Below are 13,518 nucleotides of genomic sequence, written 5' to 3'. Positions count from 1 at the left end.
GGGAGGGCCAGTGTTTTCAGTGTGTTTCACTTTGTTGATGATGTTGTCTTCTGTGGGTTGCTCAGCTGTTATGTTGTCATCAGCTGCCAAATAATCAGTCGCCATGCTCGATGAATCATGTTGATTGGTGTTAGGAAGGACACCACATGTTCTTGTTTGTTGTCATAGGCTTTGATCAACCTGCTCATCATTTCCCTCTTGTAGTTGATCTTCAGCTTGGCTACGATACCTTGGGTCATGTGTTGAATCTTGGATGTTGTGTTTGGTGGCAGGAATGCAAGTGTGACATTTGTCAAGTGTGGAACACATGGATGGGCGGGGCAGTTGTCTACCTGTAGCAGGATTTTTCTCTTTATCATATAATGTGTGGGTTTCTCGGCAGGATAAAACCAACAGATAAAAACGATATCCGGGGTCATATGCGGATAGAGATGCAAATATCAAAGGTCAAGTAGGTACTACTTTCACTGTTTTTTAAACAAAACATGGCGTAGCCCTTGTCATTCGGCGATCGTGTCAGAATTAACCATCGGGAATGTGGAGAAACTACAAGGATAATTGCTATCATTATGAAAATAATAGTCTAATATACTGAAAATCAGTGTCTAACTGTGATGCAGCCAAGCCATTTTACAAGTTTTGGGAACTTTGGAGATATAACTTGCAAAACAATTTAGCGAGGGCACTAGCCAAGCAAGATCACTTTAAATATCTGTTCTTGTAGACCTATTTATTCTCTTCATAGACTTGTCTAACTGGATCACCCATTTGTGGAAGATTTCACTTTTCATCCAGGTTTTTGAGTTGAATTTGACTGGCAAACTTCAGTCAGGTGGGTCAAAAGTTGAGAGGTCTACTAATTATCGACAAGCTTGGGGTCAACTTGTGCATTCTTGCCATGTGTTGGTTCAGAATAAATGTCACGCCTCTTCTTAAATTTCTCCAGGCAGCCAGTAGCTGAATGTCTAAGCTTCTCAGCAAATTTGTTTGTTATATCAGTCAGTTTGTTATAGAGAACAGTAAGTAAGTAAGTCTCCCAGCTAGCAAGGGGAGGTTGTCTTCACCGACGTCCCTGTGTGTAAACAAGATTTGGTGCCATGCGTTTACTTTGGCTACCAACATTTGTTCCTTTCGAGGTGCATATCATGTCAAGTTTTGGCTCCTATCACACTGACATCTGTTTCGGTCATACAGGAACTTCGCACTCATATGTTCTCCCTTGAACTGTCAGTGTGTAAAAGAGGGACTTTGTGATGGGGCTATATTAGTAATGGGGCTTCTTTTTTTGTTTTTTGTTGGTTTTTATTTTTGGGGGGGAGAGGAAAAGGAAAAAGGATACATGAATTTCCAGTCGGAACAAATGCATGAAAATTCCTATTTGACATTTCCGTTAACATTTTTGAAAAACAACAAATTCATTAAAAAAATGATGATTTCTTTATATATATATCTGTTACCATGGTATATTTTTCTCTCCTTTTTGTTCTGTATCTTCAGGATACTTCATCCGACAGGCGTAGTATTCACTGGCAACTGCCTTATTATTCAATTTATTTGACATTAACACAGACATTTCATGAAATATTCGTGCAGCAGTACTTCCGATTTCGGTTGCATTTTGGGTTCTGCATTCTATTCATTTCTGTCATAATTATATGTTGTTATATTAGCCTTTATCATTGATTAACTATCAGGATTTGTTTCATGCTTTCCTTTTTCAGCATATTCCTTTCGGGTTATTTGGGATTATGTTCATATAATCAAATTTTCCTTGTGTTCATTGTAATTCCTGTATTAGCTGAATTGGTCATGAGTTATTGCATTCATTTCCCAAAGAATGCAAATATTAAGCCACTACTTATATTAATACAGAATGTTGGGGAATCCCAATGTTACAGTCGGGGGAACTCCCTTTCAGCTCATGTGTGTATCGTCATGCACAGGACATTTTGCGAAATTCATGCATATTCATTATCTAAACTACCCTTTGAGACCGAAGGCCGAGAAGGATGCAACAGCAAACGTGCAGGCACCCTCACCTGGTTTTTTCCCCGCTTGTCTGGGCTCCACAAATTTCTTCAGGTTTCATTTCTCACCTGCATTTTTCCAACTGTGTCTTCCTGTTCAGGGAACTAATGTTTGAATCGGTCGGTAACTGTCCCTGTCATTTGAAACAGCCACCTTCTTGCTGACATGTTTGTTCTGGTTCGTTACAGTCTGACCGTTGCAGTTCTTCTTGCCTCTTGCCTTGACTGACAGGTCCTATAAACATTGTTTTGATTCTAATCTCTGTTGATTGGCTACTGACTTTGTGGGCCACATATCATGCCACAGTATGTATTCCTACACCTGGAATGTTTATCAGTCTCGTCATTTTTGTTTGTGTAGCAGGGCGTGGAGTCATCCCACAGATGACATCCTTACCTTGTCAGCTTGCTTACGGGGCAAACCTCTTTGGTCATGTGGACAAGGCGTCCAACATCGGATCAGAAGGTCTGTGGTTCGAATTCCATCATGGGACTCGGAAATTTTATGGCCACAACATTTGCGCCCAACACAGGGCTGAGCACATTTATATTAAATTTGAGCAAAATAAGCCTCAGTACCCTACTATGCGGCCCGGGACGTGCCTTCTGTTGACAGGGGAGTATGAAGCAGGGCGTGGAGTCATCCCACAGATGACATCCTTACCTTGTCAGCTTGCTGACAGGGCAAACCTCTTTGGTCATGTGGACAAGGTGTCCAACCTCGGATCAGAAGGTCCTTGGTTCAAATCCCATCACGGGACTCGGAAATTTTATGGCCTCTACATTTGCTTTGATGTATACCACTGTTTTTGGTTAAACTATTGAAGATGACACATGAGGTTTTTTTTCAGTTCAACGAGGCATGAATCGAAAAACGAATGTGCAAACATTTGTAAGAGTGCACGGATTCATACAGTTTGCACATCGTTTTTTCTGTTCATAACTCCATTAACCAACAAAAATCAATCAATCAGTCAATCCTTAATTGTACTGTGATTGCATGTGTTAGTTTCCCTATTCTCATGTTGCACATTAACAATATACAGGAACATCGCTATAAAAACACACCCAAACATTTGTTTCTGTCAACCAGAACTTTTCACCACAGTTTTGGAACGTTTTTACTGCAATTTTATGCATTTAATCCTGATATGTTTTCCGAGTCAGAACTAAATTTAGGCAGAACAAAAAAATGCTTATCTGCTCCAGTTTAAGAGCCTCGGTGCTAACGAGCATAAGGATTGCCAGAGATTGGTAAACCGTTTATGGGTCATTCTGTTACTGGGTGGTCAGGTTGAAACTTAGTAATTATGGGGCAGTTTTGATCTTGTACTGACTTACTTATGGTGTAACTGAGCTAAACTTATTGGCGAAGGTATCATATTTTATACCCTTTTTCTAGTAATCAGCTTAGGTCAAGTACCTTTTCATTGTTTTGAGTCATGTTAAGTACCTATATTTTCTGGAAGTCAAGAATTTCTGTGCTCAGTCAAAGCAACTTTAGTTTATTAGGCTATATTTTTACTCAGGCATATTTTCCAAGAGACATATTTTAGTGATAGTCCCTCAGTGCTCATTTCTCAATATCTAACTAAGACGAGGTAATTCAGAACAATATTTGCTCCCTGCCCAATGTACTCGGCATATGTGTTACACATGCATTACAAAAATAAATAACAGGATGGCGGAAGAGGGTTTGCATGATGATTTAACACATTTCATGATAATATTACAAAATTTGATTCGTTTTTCATGATTCCGAGTTTTGATCATTGAATGGGAAACTGAAAAACTAACATATTCGGTGCAGCTGAATAACAGTTCAGCAAACATATCTTATGGACACAAAACCATACTGAACAACAAAAGTTCCTGTGACATTGAATAAGATTTAATGCAAAGTTATGTTTTTTACCAAATCTGAAACAATTTCGGTTTGCTACAGATAAAAGACTCCTAAGTAAGTGTTCAAATGGTTTAATTTGCCATACTGACTTCAGAATATGCGTGATTTCATAAAAAACATGAACATGCCAAAATGTCAATTTACAAATCAATAGCGTGTGTGTCCTCCTCTGGTTGGGATGCAAGCAACACATCCTCGTCTCATGGAATGGACCAGGCGTCGCACAAGTCCTGTGGGATATCTGTCCATATCTGCTGGAGCATGTTTCAAAGTTCCTGGAGTGTCTGTTGAACAAGTGGTTGACGTCGAAGGCGCCAATCTATCTCATCCCACGTGCTCGATTGGTGAGAGATCAGGGGAGCGAGCCAGCCAGTGGATGACATTCACGTTGTTTTGTTGAAGAGATTCCTGAACAAGTTGAGCAATATCAGGCCGGGCATTATCATGTTGAAAGGTTATGCCTGGGCATGACGACGCAAAAACGATAGAACAACAGGGCCGATGATCTCGTCGCGGGAGCGCTGTCCATTGAGATTTCCCTCTACCACTATCAAACGGGTCCTGTCTTGCTGTAATCTCAACCTATATCATAACGCTGCCGCCCCCGAACAGATCTTCTTCCATGATACAATGATTGACGTAACGTTCACCTCGACGTCGGTACACTCGAATCCGTCCATCGCTGTGGCTGAGGTGAAAACAAGACTCGTCAGTGAATAGAACTTTCCCCACTGCATGGCTGTCCAGCGTAGACACTGTCTGCACCACTGTAGACGTGCTTGATGGTGGTTTCCTGTCAAAATGGGACGTATGGTGGGTCTTCTGGCGACAATCCCTGCACATCTGAGGCGACAACGTATGTTTTGTGAAGATATTCGTCGAAGGCCAGGGATGCTTCTTGCAGTCACTGTTGCTGGCTGGAATTGATTTCGTAGGTGTGTTGTTCGAATCAAGTTGTCTTGTCGATTATTGATTATGCATGGCCTGCCACTTCGAGGATGGTCGCTGACTGCATTCGTCTGTTGCCAACATCACGCTGACTCGATCCTGCTTCAACCATACCAATGGCTCGCAGACGCTCATTTTCGGATAGGTATGGCATTTCGTAATGTTGAATAATTGCGTAATTGTGTTGTTTTTCTGAGTGGTTGTTGTCAGCATGATGCTAAACAATGCATATGGAATCCTGTTAACGCACATGTTTCTATAACCCATTCTTGGATAGTGCAATGCATGGGCCTTGCATAAAAGTCAACTTTTGCATGGAATGCATGCTTTTCTGTAGCAGTTGCGTTTTTGTGACTTGATTCCATACATGTACTACAATATTGAAAACCAAACTTTACACTCAAATATTGGTGTCAAGGGAACTTTTGTTGTTGAGTATATAATGATGCTCATTTCCAATATTAAAGTCAGTTGGGCAAGTACCTGTTGTCTGTAGATGCATTGTGGGGAATACACTGTCAGTTAGGCAAGTACCTGCTGTCTGTAGATGCAGTGTGGGGAATACACTGTCAGTTAGGCAAGTACCTGTTGTCTGTAGATGCAGTGTGGGGAATACACTGTCAGTTAGGCAAGTACCTGCTGTCTGTAGATGCAGTGTGGGGAATACACTGTCAGTTAGGCAAGTACATGTTGTCTGTAGATGCAGTGTGGGGAATACACTGTCAGTTAGGGAAAGTACCTGTTGTCTGTCGATGCAGTGTGGGGAATACACTGTCAGTTAGGCAAGTACCTGTTGTCTGTAGATGCAGTGTGGGGAATACACTGTCAGTTAGGCAAGTACCTGCTGTCTGTAGATGCAGTGTGGGGAATACAGTGTCAGTTAGGCAAGTACATGTTGTCTGTAGATGCATTGAGGGGAATAATGGGGAATACACTGTCAGTTAGGCAAGTACCTGCTGTCTGTAGATACATTGAGGGGAATAATGGGGAATACAGTGTCAGTTAGGCAAGTACCTGTTGTCTGTAGATGCATTGAGGGGGATAATGGTGAATACACTGTCAGTTAGGCAAGTACCTGTTGTCTGTAGATGCAGTGTGGGGAATACACAGTCAGTTGGGCAAGTACCTGCTGTCTGTAGATGCAGTGTGGGGAATACACTGTCAGTTAGGCAAGTACCTGTTGTCTGTAGATGCAATGTGGGGAATACACTCTCAGTTAGGCAAGACCTGCTGTCTGTAGATGCATCGTGGGGAATACACTGTCAGTTAGGCAAATACCTGTTGTCTGTAGATGCAGTGTGGGGAATACACTGTTAGTTAGGCAAGGTGAGGTGAAATTGGGTTTAACGTCGGGTCCAAGATTATTGCACTTATATAGCGATGTGCATGCAAGTGTGTGTGTGGCTGCTTGTACTAGTCTGGGCTGATGCCGATTTATAGTGATAGCCCACTGAGATACCATGCCGCAGTTTAACATGAATACCCCACTCAGACACAGTATACTGACTCCGAGCCGACCAGTCCTTGTTTAAGCCCCTTAATGCCGAGCGCCAGACAGGGTAACAACAAGAACCATCTTTTAACGTCTTTTGGTATGACGCGGCCGGGGAACGAACCCCGGACCTTCCACTCTCCGGGCAGACGCTCTACCACTAGACCACGGAGGCGGTCGTTAGTTAGGCAAGTACATGTTGTCTGTAGATGCAGTGTGGGGAATACACTATCAGTTAGGCAAGTACCTGCTGTCTGTAGATGCAGTGTGGGGAATACACTGTCAGTTAGGCAAGTACCTGTTGTCTGTAGAAACATTGTGGGGAATACACTGTCAGTTAGGGAAAGTACCTGTTGTCTGTAGATGCAGTGTGGGGAATACACTGTCAGTTAGGCAAGTACCTGTTGTCTGTAGATGCAGTGTGGGGAATACACTGTCAGTTAGGCAAGTATCTGTTGTCTGTAGATGCAGTGTGGTGAATACACTGTCAGTTAGGCAAGTACCTGTTCTCTGTAGATGCAGTGTGGGGAATACACTGTCAGTTAGGCAAGTACCTGCTGTCTGTAGAAACATTGTGGGGAATACACTGTCAGTTAGGGAAAGTACCTGTTGTCTGTAGATGCAGTGTGGGGAATACACTGTCAGTTAGGGAAAGTACCTGTTGTCTGTAGATGCAGTGTGGGGAATACACTGTCAGTTAGGCAAGTACCTGTTGTCTGTAGATGCAGTGTGGGGAATACACTGTCAGTTAGGCAAGTACCTGTTGTCTGTAGATGCAGTGTGGGGAATACACTGTAAGTTAGGCAAGTACATGTTGTCTGTAGATGCAGTGTGGGGAATACACTGTCAGTTAGGCAAGTACCTGTTGTCTGTAGATGCAGTGTTGGGAATACACTGTCAGTTAGGCAAGTATCTGTTGTCTGTAGATGCAGTGTGGGGAATACACTGTCAGTTAGGCAAGTACCTGCTGTCTGTAGATGCAGTGTGGGGAATACACTGTCAGTTAGGCAAGTACCTGCTGTCTGTAGAAACATTGTGGGGAATACACTGTCAGTTAGGGAAAGTACCTGTTGTCTGTAGATGCAGTGTGGGGAATACACTGTCAGTTAGGCAAGTACCTGTTGTCTGTAGATGCAGTGTGGGGAATACACTGTAAGTTAGGCAAGTACATGTTGTCTGTAGATGCAGTGTTGGGAATACACTGTCAGTTAGGCAAGTACCTGTTGTCTGTAGATGCAGTGTTGGGAATACACTGTCAGTTAGGCAAGTATCTGTTGTCTGTAGATGCAGTGTGGGGAATACACTGTCAGTTAGGCAAGTACCTGCTGTCTGTAGATGCAGTGTTGGTAATACACTGTTAGTTAGGCAAGTACCTGTTGTCTGTAGATGCAGTGTGGGGAATACATTGTCAGTTAGGGAAAGTACCTGTTGTCTGTAGATGCAGTGTGGGGAATACACTGTCAGTTAGGCAAGTACCTGTTGTCTGTAGATGCAGTGTGGGGAATACACTGTCAGTTATGGAAAGTACCTGTTGTCTGTAGATGCAGTGTGGGGAATACACTGTCAGTTAGGCAAGTACCTGTTGTCTGTAGATGCAGTGTGGGGAATACACTGTCAGTTAGGCAAGTACATGTTGTCTGTAGATGCAATGTGGGGAATACACTCTCAGTTAAGCAAGACCTGCTGTCTGTAGATGCATTGTGGGGAATACACTGTCAGTTAGGCAAATACCTGTTGTCTGTAGATGCAGTGTGGGGAATACACTGTTAGTTAGGCAAGGTGAGGTGAAATTGGGTTTAACGTCGGGTCCAAGATTATTGCACCTATATAGCGATGTGCATGCAAGTGTGTGTGTGGCTGCTTGTACTAGTCTGGGCTGATGCCGATTTATAGTGATAGCCCACTGAGATACCATGCCGCAGTTTAACATGAATACCCCACTCAGACACAGTATACTGACTCCGAGCCGACCAGTCCTTGTTTTAGCCCCTTAATGCCGACCGCCAGACAGGGTAACAACAAGTACCATCTTTTAACGTCTTTTGGTATGACGCGGCCAGGGATCGAACCCCGGACTTTCCACTCTCCGGGCGGACGCTCTACCACTAGACCACGGAGGCGGTCGTTAGTTAGGCAAGTACCTGCTGTCTGTAGATGCAGTGTGGGGAATACACTGTCAGTTAGGCAAGTACCTGCTGTCTGTAGAAACATTGTGGGGAATACACTAATAGTTAGGCAAGTACCTGTTGTCTGTAGATGCAGTGTGGGGAATACACTGTCAGTTAGGCAAGTACATGTTGTCTGTAGATGCAGTGTGGGGAATACACTATTACTTAGGCAAGTTCCTGTTCTCTGTAGATACATTGTGGGGAATACACTGTTAGTTAGGCAAGTACCTGTTGTCTCTAGATGCAGTGTGGGGAATACACTGTCAGTTAGGCAAGTACCTGTTGTCTGTAGATGCAGTGTGGGGAATACACTCTCAGTTAGGCAAGTACATGTTGTCTATAGATGCAATGTGGGGAATACACTGTTAGTTAGGCAAGTACCTGCTGTCTGTAGATGCAGTGTGGGGAATACACTTTCAGTTAGGCAAGTACATGTTGTCTGTAGATGCATTGTGGGGAATAATGGGGAATACACTCTCAGTTAGGCAAGTACCTGTTGTCTGTAGATGCAGTGGAGGAATTCACTGTCAGTTAGGCAAGTACCTGTTGTCTGTAGATGCAGTGTGGGGAATACACTGTCAGTTAGGCAAGTACCTGTTGTCTGTAGATGCAGTGTGGGGAATACACTGTAAGTTAGGCAAGTACATGTTGTCTGTAGATGCAGTGTTGGGAATACACTGTCAGTTAGGCAAGTACCTGTTGTCTGTAGATGCAGTGTTGGGAATACACTGTCAGTTAGGCAAGTATCTGTTGTCTGTAGATGCAGTGTGGGGAATACACTGTCAGTTAGGCAAGTACCTGCTGTCTGTAGATGCAGTGTTGGTAATACACTGTTAGTTAGGCAAGTACCTGTTGTCTGTAGATGCAGTGTGGGGAATACATTGTCAGTTAGGGAAAGTACCTGTTGTCTGTAGATGCAGTGTGGGGAATACACTGTCAGTTAGGCAAGTACCTGTTGTCTGTAGATGCAGTGTGGGGAATACACTGTCAGTTATGGAAAGTACCTGTTGTCTGTAGATGCAGTGTGGGGAATACACTGTCAGTTAGGCAAGTACATGTTGTCTGTAGATGCAGTGTGGGGAATACACTGTCAGTTAGGCAAGTACATGTTGTCTGTAGATGCAATGTGGGGAATACACTCTCAGTTAAGCAAGACCTGCTGTCTGTAGATGCATTGTGGGGAATACACTGTCAGTTAGGCAAATACCTGTTGTCTGTAGATGCAGTGTGGGGAATACACTGTTAGTTAGGCAAGGTGAGGTGAAATTGGGTTTAACGTCGGGTCCAAGATTATTGCACCTATATAGCGATGTGCATGCAAGTGTGTGTGTGGCTGCTTGTACTAGTCTGGGCTGATGCCGATTTATAGTGATAGCCCACTGAGATACCATGCCGCAGTTTAACATGAATACCCCACTCAGACACAGTATACTGACTCCGAGCCGACCAGTCCTTGTTTTAGCCCCTTAATGCCGACCGCCAGACAGGGTAACAACAAGTACCATCTTTTAACGTCTTTTGGTATGACGCGGCCAGGGATCGAACCCCGGACTTTCCACTCTCCGGGCGGACGCTCTACCACTAGACCACGGAGGCGGTCGTTAGTTAGGCAAGTACCTGCTGTCTGTAGATGCAGTGTGGGGAATACACTGTCAGTTAGGCAAGTACCTGCTGTCTGTAGAAACATTGTGGGGAATACACTAATAGTTAGGCAAGTACCTGTTGTCTGTAGATGCAGTGTGGGGAATACACTGTCAGTTAGGCAAGTACATGTTGTCTGTAGATGCAGTGTGGGGAATACACTATTACTTAGGCAAGTTCCTGTTCTCTGTAGATACATTGTGGGGAATACACTGTTAGTTAGGCAAGTACCTGTTGTCTCTAGATGCAGTGTGGGGAATACACTGTCAGTTAGGCAAGTACCTGTTGTCTGTAGATGCAGTGTGGGGAATACACTCTCAGTTAGGCAAGTACATGTTGTCTATAGATGCAATGTGGGGAATACACTGTTAGTTAGGCAAGTACCTGCTGTCTGTAGATGCAGTGTGGGGAATACACTTTCAGTTAGGCAAGTACATGTTGTCTGTAGATGCATTGTGGGGAATAATGGGGAATACACTCTCAGTTAGGCAAGTACCTGTTGTCTGTAGATGCAGTGGAGGAATTCACTGTCAGTTAGGCAAGTACCTGTTGTCTGTAGATGCAGTGTGGGGAATACACTGTTAGTTAGGCAAGTACCTGTTGTCTGTAGATGCAGTGTGGGGAATACACTTTCAGTTAGGCAAGTACATGTTGTCTGTAGTTGCATTGTGGGGAATAATGGGGAATACACTCTCAGTTAGGCAAGTACCTGTTGTCTGTAGTTGCAGTGGAGGAATACACTGTCAGTTAGGCAAGTACCTGTTGTCTGTAGATGCATTGTGGGGAATACACTGTCAGTTAGGCAAGTACCTGTTGTCTGTAGATGCATTGTGGGGAATAATGGGGAATATACTGTAAGTTAGGCAAGTACCTGCTGTCTGTAGATGCAGTGTGGGGAAAACACTGTCAGTTAGGCAAGTACATGTTGTCTGTAGATGCATTGTGGGGAATAATGGGGAAAACACTGTCAGTTAGGCAAGTACCTGCTGTCTGTAGATACATTGTGGGGAATACACTGTCAGTTAGGCAAGTTCCTGTTCTCTGTAGATGCAGTGTGGGGAATACACTGTTAGTTAGGCAAGTTCCTGTTGTCTGTAGATGCAGTTTCGGGAATACACTGTCAGTTAAGCAAGTTCCTGTTCTCTGTAGAAGCAGTGTGGGGAATACACTGTCAGTTAGGCAAGAACCTGTTGTCTGTAGATGCAGTTTGGGGAATACACTGTTAGTTAGGCAAGTACCTGCTGTCTGTAGATGCAGTGTGGGGAATACACTGTCAGTTAGGCAAGTACATGTTGTCTGTAGATGCATTGTGGGGAATAATGGGGAATACACTGTCAGTTAGGCAAGTACCTGCTGTCTGTAGATACATTGTGGGGAATACACTGTCAGTTAGGCAAGTTCCTGTTCTCTGTAGATGCAGTGTGGGGAATACACTAATAGTTAGGCAAGTTCCTGTTGTCTGTAGATGCAGTTTCGGGAATAAACTGTCAGTTAGGCAAGTTCCTGCTGTCTGTAGATGCATTGTGGGGAATACACTGTCAGTTAGACCAGTACATGTTGTCTGTAGATGCATTGTGGGGAATAATGGGGAATACACTGTTAGTTAAGGAAGTACCTGTTGTCTGTAGATGCAGTGTGGGGAATACACTGTCAGTTAGGCAAGTACCTGTTGTCTGTAGATGCAGTGTGGGGAATACACTGTAAGTTAGGCAAGTACATGTTGTCTGTAGATGCAGTGTGGGGAATACACTGTCAGTTAGGCAAGTACCTGTTGTCTGTAGATGCAGTGTTGGGAATACACTGTCAGTTAGGCAAGTATCTGTTGTCTGTAGATGCAGTGTGGGGAATACACTGTCAGTTAGGCAAGTACCTGCTGTCTGTAGATGCAGTGTGGGGAATACACTGTCAGTTAGGCAAGTACCTGCTGTCTGTAGAAACATTGTGGGGAATACACTGTCAGTTAGGGAAAGTACCTGTTGTCTGTAGATGCAGTGTGGCGAATACACTGTCAGTTAGGCAAGTACCTGTTGTCTGTAGATGCAGTGTGGGGAATACACTGTAAGTTAGGCAAGTACATGTTGTCTGTAGATGCAGTGTGGGGAATACACTGTCAGTTAGGCAAGTACCTGTTGTCTGTAGATGCAGTGTTGGGAATACACTGTCAGTTAGGCAAGTATCTGTTGTCTGTAGATGCAGTGTGGGGAATACACTGTCAGTTAGGCAAGTACCTGCTGTCTGTAGATGCAGTGTTGGGAATACACTGTTAGTTAGGCAAGTACCTGTTGTCTGTAGATGCAGTGTGGGGAATACATTGTCAGTTAGGGAAAGTACCTGTTGTCTGTAGATGCAGTGTGGGGAATACACTGTCAGTTAGGCAAGTACCTGTTGTCTGTAGTTGCAGTGTGGGGAATACACTGTCAGTTAGGGAAAGTACCTGTTGTCTGTAGATGCAGTTTTGGGAATACACTGTCAGTTAGGCAAGTACATGTTGTCTGTAGATGCAGTGTGGGGAATACACTGTCAGTTAGGCAAGTACCTGTTGTCTGTAGATGCAATGTGGGGAATACACTCTCAGTTAAGCAAGACCTGCTGTCTGTAGATGCATTGTGGGGAATACACTGTCAGTTAGGCAAATACCTGTTGTCTGTAGATGCAGTGTGGGGAATACACTGTTAGTTAGGCAAGGTGAGGTGAAATTGGGTTTAACGTCGGGTCCAAGATTATTGCACCTATATAGCGATGTGCATGCAAGTGTGTGTGCGGCTGCTTGTACTAGTCTGGGCTGATGCCGATTTATAGTGATAGCCCACTGAGATACCATGCCGCAGTTTAACATGAATACCCCACTCAGACACAGTATACTGACTCCGAGCCGACCAGTCCTTGTTTTAGCCCCTTAATGCCGACCGCCAGACAGGGTAACAACAAGTACCATCTTTTAACGTCTTTTGGTATGACGCGGCCGGGGATCGAACCCCGGACTTTCCACTCTCCGGGCGGACGCTCTACCACTAGACCACGGAGGCGGTCGTTAGTTAGGCAAGTACCTGCTGTCTGTAGATGCAGTGTGGGGAATACACTGTCAGTTAGGCAAGTACCTGCTGTCTGTAGAAACATTGTGGGGAATACACTAATAGTTAGGCAAGTACCTGTTGTCTGTAGATGCAGTGTGGGGAATACACTGTCAGTTAGGCAAGTACATGTTGTCTGTAGATGCAGTGTGGGGAATACACTATTACTTAGGCAAGTTCCTGTTCTCTGTAGATATATTGTGGGGAATACACTGTTAGTTAGGCAAGTACCTGTTGTCTCTAGATGCAGTGTGGGGAATACACT

The 13,518-nt window shown here is 44.0% G+C and overlaps 1 protein-coding gene across 4 annotated transcripts in view; it reads right to left on the bottom strand.

Annotated features, from left to right (window-relative positions):
- Nucleotides 1-13,518, bottom strand: part of LOC124123071 (protein prune homolog 2-like) — a 192,418-nt gene that overhangs the window by 92,872 nt on the left and 86,028 nt on the right. The window lies entirely within an intron of this gene.

The sequence above is a fragment of the Haliotis rufescens genome, unplaced genomic scaffold, assembly GCF_023055435.1.
Source record: "Haliotis rufescens isolate VD_foot unplaced genomic scaffold, xgHalRufe1.0.p SCAF_14, whole genome shotgun sequence".
NCBI classification, from domain to species: Eukaryota; Metazoa; Mollusca; class Gastropoda; order Lepetellida; family Haliotidae; genus Haliotis; species Haliotis rufescens.
Note: the sequence above shows the minus strand (reverse complement) of the source record. Positions and strands in the feature narration are given on the sequence as shown.